Source organism: Ochotona princeps, chromosome 13 (genome assembly GCF_030435755.1).
Source record: "Ochotona princeps isolate mOchPri1 chromosome 13, mOchPri1.hap1, whole genome shotgun sequence".
NCBI classification, from domain to species: Eukaryota; Metazoa; Chordata; class Mammalia; order Lagomorpha; family Ochotonidae; genus Ochotona; species Ochotona princeps.
In genome coordinates this window covers 61,592,470-61,604,502 of record NC_080844.1, presented here as the reverse complement: position 1 = coordinate 61,604,502, position 12,033 = coordinate 61,592,470, and the positions used below count along the sequence as shown (strand labels likewise).

At 47.6% G+C, this 12,033-nt stretch overlaps 1 protein-coding gene across 1 annotated transcript in view; it reads right to left on the bottom strand.

The window, feature by feature from the left end:
- PLPP4 (phospholipid phosphatase 4) overlaps positions 1-12,033 on the bottom strand; it is a 543,342-nt gene that overhangs the window by 45,035 nt on the left and 486,274 nt on the right. The window lies entirely within an intron of this gene.

Genomic DNA, 12,033 nt, shown 5'->3' with positions numbered 1-12,033 from the left:
GTCCTGTCTTGGAAACTCAGAATGTCTCCACTCTGATCACACACTTCCTTCTTGCAGCCACTTCCTCTTTGATGGTGGCAATCTTTCCTTCTCCGTTGAAGATTTACAAGTTCAAGTAATTCCCCAAGTAGCACAAAACAGTCAGGGCTGGTCGAGGTCAAAGTCAAGTGCCTGGAATTGCATCTAGATCTGCCATATGAGTGACAGGGGTGCAAACACTTGAGATGTCTTCAATGCTTTCCCAGCTCAGTTAGCAGGGAGCTAGATTTGAAACACAGCAGCCAGGACTCAAGCCAGCACTCCAATATGGGATGCAGGCATCTCCTCACCTGCTGCACACACAGCTGGAAATACCACAGTGACCCCGTCACTCTTACCACCAGACGGGAAGAGTTATCCTCCCCAAGAGCTGACCAAATGCAGAGTGAGGCTTGGTGTAAGGTCTGAAGATAAGGCCAGACTCCGTGTCTGAGATGCTTTGAGGGCAGCAATAAGCTGTTAGATGCAAACGCTCTTTTCTTTGAATCAGGGATAAAGACAATGGGGCTGCTGGGGGCACAGAACTGTGCTCTGGGGAGTCAACCAATGAATAGAAGATTTCTTTTTTTCTCTGTTTCTCCCTATGTCTGTCCATCCCTCTACCTTCCAAATCAATCAATGAATGTTTGGAAATATTTCAGCCCAGGACAGCCTGAAGGATCCAGCCCTATGCTAACTTCCCATACGTCTTTGTGAGCCCAGCCCAATACGCCAGGCTCACACTTCCTCCCAGAGCTCTCTTGATTGCAGGAATTGCTTGGGGTCATGACCTTTTTTTTGGACCTCAGTGGAATGAACTCGAAAAGTTAAGCCAAAGAGGTCCTCTCAAGTTCTTGGGAGACACCTATGAAAAAAAGCTTTTGGTTTCAAAATCTTTTGTACCAACATAAACTTATCTTCCAATTCCATTTCCCATGCACCTTTTGAAGTACTTTTGCATGTTCTAGAACACTTCTGAAAGACAGAGACACATGTGGGAGAGTTCTCCTTAGACCTGCCTTGGAGGCACACAGATACAGCCACTGTGTGAAGGTTTGCATGCTCTTTAATGATGAGGAGGCTGTTCACAAGCTGTTGCTATCTGCCTCTGTCTCAACTGCCAAGTACCCACAAGACCCAAACTTCTCACCATCCATATCACACCACTGATTCCCACAAGCACTCAGCTTTACCTAACAGCTTTAAAGTGGCCTAAGTACATACTCAAGTAGAAAGACCGTATTCACACCCAACAAGCCGTTGGGGGGGTAGCGTCACTGTGCAATTTCCCAAATGGTTTCCTTGCCAGCAGAGAGTCAAGAGTCCCATTTGTGGCTTGAAAGTCAAAAGGGTCAGGGTCAAAAGGAGGATCCCACATCTGTTGCTGTGTTACACACTGCACAGAGGAGGGAAGCCACATGTGAGTAAAGCTACACCTTTTCATTGTCAGACCCTGTGTTCTGTTCCAACCGTTTCACTTTGCTCACTTAAACCTTCCCCCAAGATGTTCCAGACAAGCAGGAACAGCCAGGATCAAGGGGAGAAGAACTGGTTCTTCCTATCACCAGAAGTCTGCCTATGTGGTCACTGTCCCCCTCTCTTAGTCGGATGTGGGGAAGGACACTGTTGATGTACAGCCTGCTGTCTGCATTTTTTCTTGCTTTGCCTCTTCCTGGGTTCAGCCTCCATTTGTTCCCTTAAGAAGGAAGCACAGGTGGATCCCACATCCTGCAGCATGCACTCTGTGATACTGCGTAGGCTTTCTGGATTGCAATAGGAAGAAACAAGAGTGGAAATCCTCACTCTCATGCTATGCAGAATTCTGGAAAGGCAGGACATTTTAGGTAAATAAGCTGCAAGTACCTCGGGAAGAAGTCTAGCATCCTCCCATGAAATGCTCACCCTTGAAAAGTTTCAAGGATGCAGATGGCAGAGCGACTGGGTTATTTACAGATAAGAATGAGGCTCATCATGCAGGGCATCTTCAGGATGACGAGGTGAGGGTCCCCAGGACCTCATCCAGCTGAGGCATGCTGAGAACAGGGAGTCTGAACCGCAGGGGCCAAGGCGGCAAACTCTGTGCCCTGTGGATAGCCCCAGGGATGTGGCACTCTCCAAACCCTAGCAGTGAACATGGGATCCAAAATGACTTTCCTTAGTTTCTTTAGACCACTGATTTATGACCCACCTGCATGAGGAGGCATCCTACAGTCACTAACAGTGATGGAAAGATGTGCTTCCCAGGACAAAGGTACGCCTCCTGCCGTGTGCTATCACACAATGTCTGCAAGACAGGACATAAAGTAAAAATCATAGCAGTCCATAGAAGACAAATAAAAGAGATAATACTTATTGATGACAGCGAGTTCCAGGCACTGATGTGATATACAAATTACACCATCTGACTACCCTGAGGAAGGTGCCACTTAAAGGCCCAATCAGACAGATGAGAAAATTGAACCAAAAGTCAAATGCATGCCCCAGAACCTCAAACATATTCCTGATGAAGCGAGTTCTGAAGCCAGTGGCTCTGTTCATGGGCCCGGACTCTGGTACCAGGCTGAATAAACCCCTGCAAAGCATAATGCAATCTGTCGACTGTGGTTATTTCTTGAAATGGGCCATTATCTTCCATCAGCTTCTCTCTAACATAAATATGATACACATAGCACGCACCTATGATGTGTTTGTACAATGAATGCCTTCCCTCATCTAACAACTCGTTCACGATAATTAGAGAACACGCTCTGAATAGACTGGCGAGTCCACCAGGCTTTCAGGCGCTTTTCACAGCCATTTGGCAGTACTGTTCATCTGCCTGCAATCTTTCTAAATACTCTGAGGTCTAATTATTTAGTTGCTTAATGAAAGCAATTTCTAGTGAGATTCTCTAACAAGCCTAATAATGCCTTTCAGAAAGAGCAGGGTAACCAGTGAAATGGCACTGTGCTGGCACGATGATTGTCGGGTCTAAGTCTACTGTGCTTGTCCCAGACTCTGTAACCTGTTGTGCTGTTTCTGACCCTGCGACTGGTCCACAAACATCTCACACTCCTCCGCTTGTCAGCCTCAAAGAACTTCTTATAAGGCCCTGCTTTCCCACAGGTGAGGCTTTGGGAAACGTTGGAAGACAGACTTTGCAACGTCCGTCCAATACTGTTACAAAAGGCCCCACCTGGGGTGCTCCAAAGAAAAGGAGCAGAGAGGCTGGAGACCCTACAGGCAGAGCCCCCAAACCTGCACTTCCTCGGTGTCCACACACTCCATGATCACCAGGAGCTTGACGCTGAAACAGCCATTGTCCAGCACTGTCCAGCACTGAACCCTGCCATAGAAAACCCAAACTGTCCCAAGTCCAGAATACTGTGGAGTCATCTCTGATGCTGACTGTGCCCCCCTCCCTCCTGGGCTGTGAGCCAAACACACGTCTATGCTTTATTAATGACCAGGCCTATGGTATTTTGTTACAGAAAGTGAGCCAGGGCATGCACCCTACTGGGCTCCCAGGCTGTTGTGATCATTATGTACATGGAGACATCAAGCTTTGATTGACAGGTATGTGGGACTTGCCCACAGTGCGTGATGGAGAATGGTGCTAGGTAAACGTTTGCCTTTGACCAACACATAGCTGCCTACGTCAGGAGACGTCAACAGCAGGTGCAAGGGTGTGGGCAAAGGTTATAGGAGATAACGAGGGGACCTAAAGGTAAGTGTAGGGGACAGCTCCACCATGGTGCCCTGGTGACCTTGCCCTGCCTCATACAGGCAGCCAGCTGCTGCGACTGGGGCCTCACCGACATGGCAGTTGCTAGGAGTTGCTAGGAGGCCCTGTCCTGCTTGCCTCCCACTCTCGTTCAGGAGGCTGTCGTGAGCGGATTTCCTAAGCCTCCAAGCTGCTCAGCTGAGGATTTTTCTGAATGTTCTCGCTGTGCCACATCAGCTCAGCAGAACACAGAAGCCCTGAGCTGCAATGTTCATCCAGACCTTCTTGCTTTGTCTTTCAAAGCCAACACCGGAGTGCTGGCTTCTCTTTGTGTTGTCTGTAGAAATGACAAAGACTCTAAATCTTGTAGTGGCTCCTTTTATATTCCTTTTACACTGAGAAGCAGCCAGACCTTGGCCTTGGCATGGCTTCAATGGTGGGCATGACTGAACGAATGCAGAGGTGGGAGTTGAGGGTGGAAATTTGCTTTTGAGGTTTTTGACCCACATCCTCTTTCTGGGTCTCAGACCCTTTGCTCCTTAGTTTCACACAAAGCTCCAGGATCACTGGGATCCTGACGCATGGGTCCTTTCCATCATCTGCTATCGATTGCCTCCAGGATGGGTGAGGGACAAGCAACTGGTTAAGGTTAATATCCAGGAGATGTCAAGTGTGATTGGGTCTGTGTCTGGCCAAAAAGTGAAGGTTCACAGAATTTCTCCCCAAAAGAGATATTTATAGATGATAAATGTATACATATGCTATAAACCAACATTATGTTTAAGAACAAGATGGTAGAATAAGTTTAAGAATGCAAGGATGGGGACAAAGTCATCAAGGCGTATCTGCTAAAATACAGATCCCAAAAATGATGACACTGAGTGACAACTGGGTGACATGATCGTTAAGAGCCATGTTATACATCTGGGGTTTTACTCTACTTGCAAGCTAGCAAGTCAGCCACAGTTTGCTGGATGCTGCCAGAGGACACAGCACTCCTGAGCCAGAGGGCATGGCATTCCTGAGCCAGAGGGCACAGCACTCCTGAGCCAGAGGGCACGGCACTCCTGAGCCAGAGGGCACGGCATTCCTGAGCCAGAGGGCACGGCACTCCTGAGCCAGAGGGCACGGCACTCCTGAGCCAGAGGGCACAGCACTCCTGAGCCAGAGGGCAGGACTCTCTCACAGCAAGAGCAGCAGCTGAAGGATGAGGACTCTCCCTGCCTTTTCCCAAGCTCCAGTTCCCACAGGTGACAGAAAGGCAGCCAAGGGACACCTGCCTTGGGATCAGAGATGAGGACTGTTACCATAGGGCAGCTCAACAATAAGCACAAAGCACTGCACCTGACCCTCAAAGCTGTAAACACTTGAACGAGATATTACCTCCATCTTCATGTTTATAAGATCTATGTATGCATAATACCTATATATCAAGCCCAGCACCATGATTCAATGGCTAAATCCTCACCCTACAAGCACCAGGATTCCATATGGGCATCAGTTTGGGTTCTGGCTGCTCTACTTCCCGTCCAGCTGCCTGCTTATGGTCTGGGAAAGCAACATAGAATGGCCTAAAGCCTTGGGACCTTGCATCCATGTGGGAGACCCAGAAGAAGCTCCTGGTTCCTGGTTTCGGATTGGCTCTTTATGTAAATCTGATCTGCCTTTCCAATAAAAATTTTTAAAAATATGTAATATCCATATATGCCTGTTTATAGTACCCATGGAAAGGCAGACTGAGGCAAAGGTTTGGAATGCCTCTGCTGGTGCCAAGAAAGAGGGCAGACTCATTCCAAAGTTTGAACGCATCCCTCGAAAAGCCTGTGCTGAACACTTCATCCCTAGTGGGACCTAGTGAGGCCTTGGTGACTTCACTGTGGCCCCTGAGTGAATGCTGATTATCAAAGGGCTACAGAGTGCTTACCTGCTCACCCTTGCCCTCTGTTTTGCTGCTGTCAGCGGGATGAGCCGCACACAGCCCCTCGCTGGATGCTGGTGTTACACTGCGGAACTTGCCAGTCTCCAGAACCACACAGTAAATGTATTGCTGCTTGCCACAAACCCTCCCAGTCACAGGCATCTGATGGCAGCAGCAGGAAGCAGAGTAAGACCCTCCAATGGTAAGAGTATGTCCTCCAATAATGGTAAGATGCCGACACTACAGGTGTATAGCTCTCTAAAACAACACAGACAACTTCAGACCAGCATGGCCTCTTTTTGTAAAGTATTTATTTTACTTATTTTTTCAAAAGATTTATTTTTATTGGGCAGTCAGATATACAGAGAGGAGGACAGATAGAGAGGAAGATCTTCTGTCTGCTTATTCATATCCCAAGTGGCCACAATGGCTGGACCTGAGCCAATCCAAAGCTTCCAGGTCTCCCACACGAGTACAGAATCCCAAGGCTTTGGGCCATCCTCGACTGCTTTTGCAGGCCACAGGCAGATAGCTGGATGGGAAGTGGGGCTGCCGGGATTAGAACCGGCACCCATACGGGATCCCGGCGTGTGCAAGGTGAGGACTTTAGCCACTAGGCTTTGAGCTGGGCCCTTTGTAAAGTATTTAAAATCCTCTCTGCATTTAGAGAAGTGTGCAAGAGCATTTGTCCACACAACAACCAAGGGGTTCTTTTTATTAATTAACAAGACCAAACTTTTCTGATGTATGTAGATTACTCAGGAAATAAACAATGTTAAATTAAAAATGGCAGAGCTGGTCTTGTGGCACAGTAGGTTAAGCCACTACCTGCATGCAGTACCAGCATCCTGTACAAGTGCCACTTACAGGCTTGGTGGCACCACTTCCTATCCAGATCCCTGCAAATACGTCCGAGAAAGCAGTAAAAGATGGCCCAAATACTCAGGACCCTTGCCCATGTGGGAGAACCGGATGGCGTTCCAAGCTCTAAGCGCCTGGATTCTGGCTGATCCAGCCTGGCCTTTGCGGCCATTTGTGGAGTGAACCAGATGATGGAAGATCCCTTCTCATCTGCAACAAGGTGGCTCCCAAGATCAATAACTGAGCGAGCCCTTAGACTCTCCCGTTGATTCTTTTTCTAAAATGGCATTGCTTTCTTGTTTTTAGATTTAACAGTGTTTCACATTTGCTCATGCACCTCACGCGTCCAGGGTATACACTTCAGACGCACACTGTTCTTCAAAGCTGGGACTGGAGCATCATATAACGGGAGCACGTTTAGAGCTCACAGCTTCCAGGCGGTACGTCCATGCCCCACAGCTTTCCCAGTGACCCACATTTCCACACTGATGCTGCGGAGCTGCTGACCTCCTCACCCAACGTACAGCACATTTACAGCGCAGCTGCCTGCCGTGGTCAGCCACCCGGCACCTGCTGCCTCCTGCCTGCCGGGGGAGCCGACTCAGGAGCAGCGCTTAGAGGCTTCCATACAGCAGAGTGCAAATCTGAATGGCCTCCACATTGTGGGAAGCATCGTAAATCGCTTTATGGTGACTTTTGTGCTTTTTCATGTTTTTTAATGGGTCATACTGAATACCAATTTCTGTTCAGTTTAATGGTTTGGGTACACGCACCTTCCATGCACACCTGCACTGACATATACACATCTACACACACACACTCACACACACACACGTGCACACACACATATACGTACATAAAAACTCACACACATTTGTACTCTCACACACACACATGCACACACACATATACACTCCGATTTCTTACCTTCAAACAGGAATAGTAGTGACTTCACAAAATAGAGTATCAGAAAAATATAACTAAAATCCTCCAGAATAACTCTTGGAACACAACTATTAATTTTATAATTGACCAAAGTAAAGAAATCCAAACTCAAAAATTCTTCTTACTCCGTAATAGCTAATTTTCTAGATATTTGTGTGTGAGTACCTTAGACAACACTAAGAGCTTATTGTCTAATAGCCACTACTTAAGAGACCACTGCTTTACGTGTATTTTAACTTAATGAGAGTTATTTGCATAAATTGATCATTTGACTAATGAGTTCATTCATCTACCCCAGACAGGAAGGGCCTCTCATACTTTGCCTTAGAGGTTTCTGATTGCAGCCATCCAAAAACCACTTCCATTTAGCTTGGGCCCGCGTGAGATTTACGGCAAAGATCCCAAGGCCTTGGTTGTAGAAGTCAGTGGAGGAATTCCCACCACGTTCCGGAAGCAAAGGAGGAAGCTGGAACCTCCACGCAGGCATCTGGGGATTTTCGCCTGAGAGCCTGGGCACTCGTACTGCTCAACTATTTTTCCTCATTTGCTCTGTCTTCAGAGAGATGGTGGGGCTGAGTGTCCCAGCTGGGATCAAACATCCACACCTGTTCCAGTTACGGGTGGCGGAGGGTGCAGGGTCCTATCCAGAGATGTGGCCACTGGACCCAGGCCTGAGGATTCCTAGGCTTGGCAGGCACGGCAGTGGAAGAGGGGACAGGCCCTCAGGCGTCTGTGGTTGCCCTGCCGTCCCCAAACGTCTTATCTACACACCTTCGCTCCAGAGGGGTAGGAGCTTCCATCCTTCTCCCACTTTTAAATAGAAAAATGATTTATTTGACACGCAGAGAGAGCTACCCTGTCCTTTGGGTTAGTCTCCAAATGACTTCATAGCCAGGGTTGCATCAGACAAAAGCCAGGAGTCCAAAACTTCATCCATGTCAGGCAGTAGCCCAGGTGCTTGGGCTATTTCCCACTGAGTTGCCAGGCCCATTAGCATGGGGCTGGATTGGAACGGAGCAGCCAGGACGTGAACCCCAGCCTTCTGATATGGGATGCAGGCAGTGATTTACCCTGTTGTACCACCATGGTGGCTCCCTTCTATTTAAAGGCATTGTCCTCTGGCTAGATTTTGGCATCCTCACCGAGGCTGCGTTGAGTACACCCAGGTGTCCTCTGAGCCTGAGACATGCTCAGTGATCCTTCGTGCAGTACTCCAGAGACCACCTCAGCAGAACATTCAGCTGGCCTGGCAGGTACCAGGTTCCCCTTGGAAATGGCCCCTGCCTTTGTATGGAACTGCCAAGAATGAATCATGTTCCAAATACGCCCATTAGCAGAATAACGCTGCCCTCTGCCACCAACTTAATGGATTTTTTTCCTCTCTGGGAAGCAAATTTCCTTCCACTGTGCAGGTTCATTAATATCTGAGAACTCAACCTGCGTGGCTGCCTGCTCACTTGTCACACAATCCAGTCTCCTCCATTAACTCATTACCTGCAGGCAATGAGTAGAGAGAGGCTGGGGGCAGGAGTCAGCAAGGGGCCTAACCCTTGGTCAGCCTGGACTGTCAGTGTAGACTTGCTCCAATAGCAACCACCATGGAGGTTTGCATGACCTGCTCAGTACCTTGGGATCAGAATTCCCATTTTACCCAAGAACTTGGACAGGTTGAGTGAGATTATGGACGTGGGTATACTCTTCATGCTGTCAAGTTCTGTGTAAATGGTCTACTCCTGGAGCACAGCCAAGCCTCCTCTCCTGCGGTGTTACTCCACCTGCCATTCATGTCTGCAATCAACCACACACTCGACTTCCTCCTGGCCCTGTGACACTGTAACAAAATTTGTAATTATTTTCTTTAAACTTCTTTCATTTTAGAAACTGCAAGATCTTCAGAGGAAATATGCAGTGACAGTCGCACGGACCCCTTTGAAAGCAATCAGAAGAATGTCAGAAGCAGTGTAAGATATGGAACTTCCCCAGGTGACTGATTTTTCTACTGAGCTGTTAGAGATGAGAACCATTCCTGCTACCCCAGCTCCCCGTCTTGCTCCCTTGGGCATCCAATTCCTTGTAGCATTGCCAGGGTTACTCATATTTTGTTGCAAATGTCAACATTACTTAAGTACCCAGGAACTTGAGATTCAATAATCATGCATACAGGGTCACTAGAAATGATTACATATCATGCAGAAAGTACAAGTCATTTAGTCATCCTGCAAAACAGCTGGAAGCTACACAAGATCCTGTGCACTCTGAAGATGCTTCATGTCTCTTATCCCTCAAAGAAAAGAACATTCCTGGCCTTGGATTTGGGGTCCAGGCACCCCCATTTGGGATCACACCTCTCCCCGCACATCTTGGTGACTACACAATCTGCTTAACAAGCCTGATTGGCTGATGGCTAAAGAGACAGGAGATGTTCGTCCAGAGCAGCCACAACTGCAGAGGAAGGATTATAAAGGTCACCGGTTCAGAGACATGACTTTGGAGAGGTCACTTAGGCCAGTAAGCCAGAGGGCACAGCAGAGCAGTCAGAGCTAAGGGAGCCCATTGGTTATGAACTGGGCAACCTTGGGCCAGTTACCTGGCTCCTCTGAACCTCAAACACATCTTCTAAGGTAGGGGTAGTGAGAGTTTGTTTTTCTTTGGGATGCTGTGACTGTGACTTGAGGTTATTCAAGAAACGCACAGCTTCACAGAGAGCTTGGCACACATGAAGTGATCGATGAATAAGGCTGGTTAACAAAGAGAAGCAGGAGGAGGAGGAAGAGGAAGAAAGAGGCAACCAAGGCAGTAACAGAACAGGGAGGGGAGGAGGACCAGGAGGTGATAGTGAAGATGCCAGAAAGAGAGCGGTGCACCCAAAGGTGCTGGAATGGACCGCTGTGCCGTCAGGGATGCTCCGGTCAAGAGAAGGCAGCAGAAAGCTCCTGCCAGACATTTGCAATGCCCTCACCCCCCAAAAAACGACCCATGGTATTCATGGAGGTAACACCAGGGAGGGAAAGTTAGGATGTAGAAACTTGACAAAGGAATAGGACAATTCAACCAGAAGAGTAAAACTTCATGAATGGCAAAACCTTATGGAAAGACAAAGGATAACTGATCATCTTTATGAATTCCAGAACCTGAGTAAGAAAAGTCTTAGTAAAACACAGCAGCAGATAGCAGAACAGTCCAGAGAGAAACCTCCTGTTCAGGCACATCTGATTTGGGATCGAAACTACCCCAAATACATGGGGAACAAGATAGGTTATTTAGCAAATGTTGTGTATACTTGGGCAAAAATTCAGTTGTATCCATCCCTTCACTACATAGAAAACCAATCTTATGGGGCTAAGACTGGTGTGCAAGAGCTAATGGCAGTGAGCCGGCAGAAGAGAAGACAGTATCTTCATGTTTTTGTTCTTAAGCAAGATCAAAAGCCATAGTGAAAACAATGACAGACTATACCTCGAAAACAACTACTTCTGCTTATCAGGGCACATCACTGCAAAGCTAACAGGTGGGAAGGGACACAGGCAAGATGCTTTCAATGTCTGAAATTATTGAGAGGCTCTTATCTAGAGTAGATATTCCTGAAACTCAACAAAAAAGAAAGTTGCATATATAACACAGCCTGGTCCAGTAATCTGAAGTAACAAGCCAGAGATACATAACCACAAGTTAAAAATCTGAAAAACAGAGTTGCATGCAAACTGGATGCAATATATAGCACTTTACTCCTGCAGAATGTGTAACACACATAAGGGTCTACAGTGTTTGCTTCCTGATGAAACACGAACAACAAAGCAAGCAAGCAGCGTGGACTGAAGGCCTGAGCTAACACAGCAGAGAGAGGCAGGAAGGGAAGGCTATGGGCTCAAAGATGGCCCCGCAGCACTTGCTGGTGCTCATTGCTGTGACACAGAGGCAGGTTGAGTTCTTCAACGATCCTCAATGAAGGGAAGAGACAAAGAGAAAGAGTGGAAATAGGAGGACCAAGAGGAGAGCAATAAAGGGGAGAGAGAGAGCCAGAGATGCCCCAGGTCCATGGTCCACCCCAGAACCCTGTGTGCCCTCCATCAGTCCTGCTGGGCCAGAAGGACAGGATGCACTGTCTCTCAGGGATGGAGGATAGAAGAGTGAGGCTGCATGAGGGTATCTATTTATCCCTGAAACAAAAACATTATTCTCAAAGCCATCCGAATAGAGGATATGTATTTACTCATCGTATCCCTTTGGAGGTACTCCCAGATTCTAATTTCTGAAATTCAAGTTCAATTTAAAGTGATTTCTCTTTACAAGCCTTAAAATGCAAAACTTCAGGCATTTTGGAGATATTGCTTCCACTGTTGCGTACCTCTGTAGTGTGTTCATGTTGGGATGACAAATCAGCCCAGCCTGTATTGTCTGAGTCTTCCTCAGTGAACAGTCAGCTGATCTGTCAGCTTGGACAACGCAACTTCCACTCTCCACAGCCACTTCCACCTTGCTCCTCAGCTCCCTGCCCTTTCCCCTTTAATGGCTTCTCATCTGAATTCAATTCATGGACCCTCCCCCAATCAGTCAAAAGTTTCTCATGATCAGGTCATGCCTGGTCAAT